Genomic DNA, 8,057 nt, shown 5'->3' with positions numbered 1-8,057 from the left:
CTTGTAGGAAATTCTTCATCCATAATAGCTCTTTACAAGCTTCTGTCACAGCAATATACTCGGCTTCCGTTGTTGATAATGCAACACATTTTTGTAACCTTGACTGCCATGACATAGCTCCCCCTGCAAAAGTCATCATCTAGTCTGATACCGACTTTCGCGAATCAACATCATTTGCCATATCTGCGCATCTGTGTAACCTTTTAACACAGGATCTCCTTGAGCAAAACATAAGCACATTTTTTATGTGCCCCGTAGATACCTTAGAATCCATTTTACACTTTTCCAGTGTTCTTTCCATGGATTCGAGAGGAACCTACTGACAACACCTACTAAACAGGCATTGTCTGGTCTCGTACAGACCATAGCATACATCAAACTACCAACCGCAGACGAATAAAAAACTTTATTCATCTCTTCTCTTTCTTTCTCACTTGTAGGACATTGTTGAGGACATTGTTGAGAACTCAACTTAAAATGACTTGCAAGTGGAGAATTTACTGGTTTAGCCTTATGTATGTTAAACCTCTCAAGTAACTTCTCAATATATCTTTCCTGTGACGGCCATAACTTCTTATTTTTCCTGTCACGTGAGATTTTTATGCCTAATATCTGTTTTGCTAGTCCTAAGTCTTTCATGGCAAAGAACTTATTCATCGCCTTTTTCAAGTTAGCGATTTTAGTGGTGTCGCGGCCAATAATTAACATTTCAAACATATCATCAACATAAAGGAGTAAAATAATAAAATCTCCCTCTGCAAATCTTTTGATGAACACACAATGATCTGATGTCGTCTTGTGATACTTATGATCCTTCACAAAGGATTCAAATTTTCAATACCATTGACGCGGAGCTTGTTTTAAACCATACAAGCTCTTATTCAAACGACATACCATGTGCTCTTTTCCTTCAACCTGAAATCCCTCAAGTTGTTCCATATATATTTCTTCTTCCAAGTCACCATGTAGAAAAGCTATTTTCACATTTAGGTGTTCAATTTCTAATCCATGCATGCTGCCATGCCGAGAACAACTCTTATTGACAATATTTTCCCCATCGGTGAGAATATTTCTTCAAAGTCAATACCTTTCTTCTGACTGAACCCCTTCACAACCAGCCTTGCTTTGTATCTTGGTTGCTGATTATTTTCATCAGTCTTCAGTCTGAACACCCACTTATTCTTGAGTGTTCGTCGACCTTTTGGTAGCTGTACCAAATCAAATGTATGATTCTCATGCAAGGATTTTATCTCGTCTTGCATGGCTTCAATCCACTCTTTTTGGTGAATATCTCTTAAAGCCTCTTCATAAGACTCTAGCTCTCCACCTTCAGTAAGCAACTGAAAGTCACCACTAGCAAATTTTGCTGGAAGTCGTCTATCTCTATTAGACCTTCTTAACTCTAATGGTGATGTCGGTTGACTTTCTTGTTGTGTCATTTGTTCCACATTCTCATTATTATCATCCTCGTCATCATCGTCAATGTTGTGAGGATGATCTTCTTGGTTTACATCTCCCCCGTGATTATCAACTACACTCGGGGAAGGAACTGGATTCATAATTATAGGCAATTATTCATGGGATGTTGTAGACTTTCCCAATTTTTGTATGTCTTTAATGGGTTGATTTTTGAAGAAGACGACATCTCTACTTCTGACAATATTTCTTTCAGAAGGACTCCATAACCTATAACCAAACTCATCTTCAGGATAGCCAAGAAAAATACATTGTTTTGTCTTGCTATCAAGTTTTGATCTCTCATCCATCGGGATATGAACTAAGTCTCTACATCCAAACACCTTCAAACATTCATAATTTACTTTTCTCCCTAACCATATCATTTGTGGAACTTCACCATCAAGTGAAACTGAAGGAGAAAGATTGATCAAATGAACTGCATTTTTAACTGCCTCCCCCCAAAATGATTTGGGTAACCTTGCGTGGGATAACATCGAACGAACTTTTTCAGTGATCATACGATTCATTCTTTTTGCAATGCCATTTTGTTGAGGCGTTTTTGGGACAGTTTTCTCAAGCTTTATCCCATACTTCTTGAAGTATTCTTCAAAAGGACCTCTATACTCACCACCATTATCAGATCGTACACATTTTAATTTCATGCTCATTTCTCTCTTTACTTTTGCATGAAACTCCTTGAATGCATTAAGGACTTGGTCTTTACTTTTCAAAAGATAGACCCATACTTTCCTGGAATGGTCATCAATAAATGTGACAAGATAAGATGCCCCACCAAGAGATTTTTCTGTTATAGAACATACATCTGTGTGAATCAAATCTAGAATACGTGGTCTTCTAGATGGTGGATTTCTTCGAAATGAAACTCTGTGTTGTTTTCCAGCTAAACAATCAACACAAGATTTCAAATGAACATCCTTCAACGGAAGAAGTTTCTTTTGAGTGAGGATTTGCAATCCCTTCTCACTCATATGCCCGAGCCGCTTATGCCATAACTCGGTAGAACATTCTTCGGCTACATTCAATTGTTGAGCTTCCCATTTGTGACATAAAGGGTTTGTTGCTTCTTTCCATGAGCAATGATTATCGAGCCTCTCGACAACTTCCACTTTCCATTAGAAAAGTGATTCGCATACCCTTCATCGTCAAGTTTGCCAGCTGAGCCAAGATCGCCGCTAGTGTACGATGTGAAATAAAAGCAAGTGAACCTCTTCTTAGATTTCGATCTACCTCTCGATTTATCTTGAGTTTGGGAGCCTCTAAACATCGATCTCCCTCGACTTTCAACAATGTGTGCTTCAGTTTGATTATTTGTGGAGGAAAATTCTTTCCTTCTAGCTTCTTCATTGAACAAGCTATCTTTCACCATGTCAAGGGTGAGTTTACCATTCGGAGCCGAATTGCTCAACGAGATAACAAGAGTTTCCCAACTATCGGGTAATGAGCTAAGGAGTAATAAGGCTTGGACTTCATGTTCAATTGTCATGCTAACATTTGTGAGCTGATTAACAATGCCTTGAAATTCATTCATGTGTTCTGCCATATTTTACCTTCTTTGTATAGAAGACGAACCAACCTTCTTACTAATGTAGCTTTATTTAAAGCTGTCTTCCTCTCATACATTGACTCAAGCTTTTTCCAAAGCTTGTAGGCATTGGTATCATTAGCAACATGTTGAAAAATACTTTGATCAATATGTTGTCGTATCAGCCCAACTGCCTTTCGATTCTCCAATTTCCATACATCTTCGGTTTTACTTTCCGGTTTATTTTCTTCCTCGATGAGTTATACAAATCCTTACAATAAAGGATATCCTCCATTCGAGACTTTCACATGGAATAGTTGGACGACGTCAATCTAATCATTCCCGATAAGCTTACCATCAAATCTTTCATTTTGTTTTATACAACGTGTATATATGTAACCGGCTCTGATACCAGACTGTTAAGAAAAATCACAAATAATCTTGCAACGGAAATAATATCTACTTTCCCTTTGTGTATAAACAAATTAGGTAACAATTATTTTACTATAACATTATAGATTAACTCACAAAGTGTTTTTAAACTATAAACTAATATTCGATGGTATACTCTGAAATTTAAATTGTGTTCTATTTATCAAAAATAATGTGATACAAATTCTATCTCAATTTTCTTCTCTTCTTTCTTATAAATTCTCCTTTATTTATTTTTAGCAAATTCTAATAATAAGGAGTATTATTATCTAAACACATAGTAACTCTAGAGATTAGTTGAAAAGTTAACGTTGAACAAGGTCATTAATCAAACTTACGGTATAAGATTGAGACGCCCCTTTTGACGACAAATCCATAGTTGAACAAGGATATAGATTGATGTGTTATGCTTGAGGTGTTTTAGATGTGCCAAGTTCATATGGTAGAATTTTGAAGCAACATTAGCCAACATGGTAGCGAAGCGATCAGGTGATGACAATATAAAATCTAAGAGATTAAAGGCACTCAGTTGTAGTCACTTAATTAGTACATTCATGCAAGTTAAGTCCTATTCTTATGAGCCGAAATGAATTTAACTGGACTGAAGAAACTAAACTAAGATAAAGTTACAGTATATAATAACTTGAGTTGAATTAAGTTGAAATAAGTCCAAAAGAACAGCCGCCTTACTATGCATTAAATTACTTGTAGCTATACTCCGTATTATCTATTAATCCAATTTGATTCATTATGATCTAATCTGGTCCGATTGAGTAGTACGTGTTAACGATACAAGGCCTTAATAGTAGTGTGAGTAGGGGGTTAAATGAGGACAGGTGGCCCCCGGAGAATAGGGAGTCATATATCTAAGAAAGAGACAAATACCTCGTGGCCGACAGCTATATGGTCACCTCCTTTCTATCTTTCTCATTTCATCCCTTACTCACTCACACACACACTCATCACTCACTCACTTAACTCTCTCACTCACTCACTTAACTCACTCACTGTCTTGTTCTGGCTGAACGAAGGTTGTTTTTATTATTGACTAATTGATCACACGTGATGCCTCTGATTTTTCCCAATTTTGTTTCTCACAATCTGCTATTCTCTGAAGCATTTAACTAATCCTGCTTACCAATTTACCATGCTCTTTGACATTTATGTCCAACAACATGAAAGAAAATGGTAACAAAGAATATGATGCATTCGACACATACTCATCATTGATGATAGAACATGCAGCTTTGTTGCATAATAACTATTACAGCTCCTACCCTGCTACCAAATACCGGTCGATAAGGCATTGTATCATCTATGCTAGCCTGCTAGGTGAGTAGGTGTACACGAATGTATAATAAAAATTACGGACCTTTATTCATTTATATTGTACTGTATATTTTTCATTAAAAAAACCTTTTTATTACGGACTATATAATTTTGAATATGTGAACCCTTTTTAATTATTGTTTGGAGAGCTATGATTTATTCTGTATGCAAAGTCGTAATTCCTCAATCATGATTAAAAATTCTTGTACAATGATTTAAGTTTAGAAATATTTAGTAAAAGTTTTATAAAAAAAAAGTTGTAAGCATCATGTCAATAGGTCAAAGTAAAACAAAATCTCAAAAATACAAATCAGAAACGTAAAATCTTCTCAGAAAATTGCCAATGAAAAAAGAGAGACGTGTATAATTATATGTTAGATATGTGAAAAAAATAATGGGGTTTGAATTTCATGTCTATATCCAATCAACATTATCCTAGATCTCACATAACATTTGCTTTGAGCTCAATTCAAGGATGTATTTATATAATATAATATCATATCATATTATATTATCTATCCCATTACCCTTTTTTATTTTTGAAAATTATAATTTTCTATATTATTTTTGAAATATTATTGAAAAGGTATAAAGGAGACAAAAAGGAACTTAGAAGATATATATTGGACCAATGTAATGAAGAAATGGACAAATATTTGTGTAGGAAAATATTAACAGGAGCGGACAATATATTGCCTAGTCATAAGGAGTTGTGGGTCCATATTTGGTTTGGGACCCACCCCTTGTTTGAAGGTCACTCCTAATAACTACGGAGTTCCAAGGTTGGCCTTGCTTAAGAAATAAGTACTCTTAACTCTTTAGTTAAATTAAAATTTCACAGAATATACAAAAGGCTGAACAATTAGTACATAACTAGGTGAGTTTCTTACGATGTACGGATTTAATAATAAAAAATTCAATCGTAAGTGTGTATTATGAATTTTTTAAGCAAAACATAAGAAACTGTGATCCCTCTCGTTAAATTTATTGAGCTAAAATGATGGACATAAATATACTAATTAACTTCATAACTATAATAAAATTTTAAAAATGTTAGCTTTATCTTAAAAAAAAAATAATAAAAAAAAAATATGTCAACAATAGTTTTGGAGGGAAATTTTTTATAAGAAGCTGTCACGTAGATAGTTATAATGTCAACGGTAATTACTTTAGTATTAGTTATAGAAGATTGGATGGTGAAGGTACATGCACAATGCACACTATGCGTCTTTTTATTTCTTTATTTATTTTTATTTTTTATTTTTTTACGAGCACTATGCGTCTTTGCATCCAATCAACATCAAGTATAAAACCAAAGAAAATGAAGAATAAAACAAATTAATATAAACTTTAATGAACATAAATTGGTAGACTCCAATGAATATAACTTCATCTTAGTTTTAGATACTTCATCAAAATCAAAGTTGTTGAGGATGATGTATATTGTATATACATTAACAATATAGAATGGCATATTAGGGTTTTTTTAGATGAAAAAGGTATTAGAGTAGTATGTAAAGTTTGATTTATTTTAAAAACAAGAACGAGGAGCATCACTAATTAATGTAGAAATCACACTAAGATAAAATTTACAGCATTTTATCAAATCTTATATGGCGTCCAAAATTTTTAGTAACAATACAATACAGCAAAATATAAGTATTTATTTTCATATAAATATAAGTATATAACTTTCTTCATAACTAAACACGATATAATTAACTTAATCATCAACGTGTATGTAGTAAAAAAAAAAATTAGTACTCCATAGCATACTAAGAAAGTACACCCCCATTAATCTCAAATTTAATACTCGTAGACTCGTAGTGTATGTGTTTGTGTTTTTTGCTACAACGGGTACAAACTTTAAAAAAGTATATTATTCTTAAATTTTCTAGTGACGGAATTAAATATGATGCATTTCTACTGTCGCATCAGAAATATTACATAGGAGAAAGGACAAATTAATGTTTAAGGGGTTTTTTACCTATGAAAATCAATTTTCCCACCCACTGCTCAGAGTGTGACATGACATTTAATTAATATATGAGTCATGCATTTATTTAAGGTCCTGTTAGGATTTTCTGATACTCAGAGTTTTATTATGGCTCTGTCTTTCTTTTTTTAAGTTGACCAATCCCATCTTCTTCTCTAGATTGACTCACCTTTAATTTGTCTTCACATTTTTTCTTTTTTAAGTACGTACGGTTTAATTTTTTTGCTTAATTTAAGAGCTGAAAAGGTTTACTATTTAATTAGTGTAACCAACATTATTAAGATGAAAGAATTGTGTCTATTATATTTTAATCATAGTACTAGCTATACTAAGGAGTATTTTGAATTATATGATGCAATAATTTAGGGTGGAGAGAGTATATAGTCTTCCTTGATCAATGTAAGACTCTCAATATATATTATATCTCGTATTGTCTTTCAGTAAACAATATAAAATCTAATTCAATTCATTTACTCAAATAAAAAATTAGTAATACTATTAGTAACAAACTACTATTCTATGGGTAGTATAATATCATCATTAACATCATGAAGATTTCTCTTGACCATTTTAAAATTAAGTGATTTTTATGTTTAGGGGATAAAAATACCGTATCTTTTTTGATGTTTTTCCCTGCATAGCTTGAGACAAGCATTCTCTTGAAGATGATTTAATTGCCACCAACATAATCTTGCATGAACTTGAGCAACTTTAAGAATCACTTCCTTGTTCGAAGGTAATACATTGACGTACTCGCTTATACTAGTTTTTTTTTTTGTTTTACATAAATGAAGTAAATTCAATCAATGTAACATTGTCGTTTGGTGAATTCAAATTACAAATGTTCATCCTTGCGAATATTATGCTATTCACATTGACTTTGACCGAACTGAAAGTTAGAATTGCATGCAACCAAGTTTTAGTGATGCTTTGAATGACTTATTAGGTTTTTTAAAAGTTAGATATGAGTAGTACTTTGCAGGGTCTCTACAAGAACAGCCCAACATGGTAGTATGGTACATTGTGAGTGAAATATGATTAATACATTACTAGCTAGCTAGTTACCACGTACACAAATTTAAAAGTTATCGCTATACATACACAAAGTGAAGCATAGCTTGGACTTAACAACTACCGAGTAATTAAGTAATAAGGCATGACAAGTAGCCTCATACTTCTACATTCCCTCCTTTGAGTCAAAGCTAATAAGGTTTTTTAATTTTTGGTAGACAAATTACATGATCATGAATAATATATACCAATCCACATTTCCTTAAACAATAAAGTTTAGCAAACACT

This window comes from Chenopodium quinoa, unplaced genomic scaffold (assembly GCF_001683475.1).
Source record: "Chenopodium quinoa cultivar QQ74 unplaced genomic scaffold, ASM168347v1, whole genome shotgun sequence".
In the NCBI taxonomy this organism is placed as follows: Eukaryota; Viridiplantae; Streptophyta; class Magnoliopsida; order Caryophyllales; family Amaranthaceae; genus Chenopodium; species Chenopodium quinoa.
The sequence above is the reverse complement of the archived record's forward strand: the minus strand, read 5'-3'. Positions refer to the sequence as shown.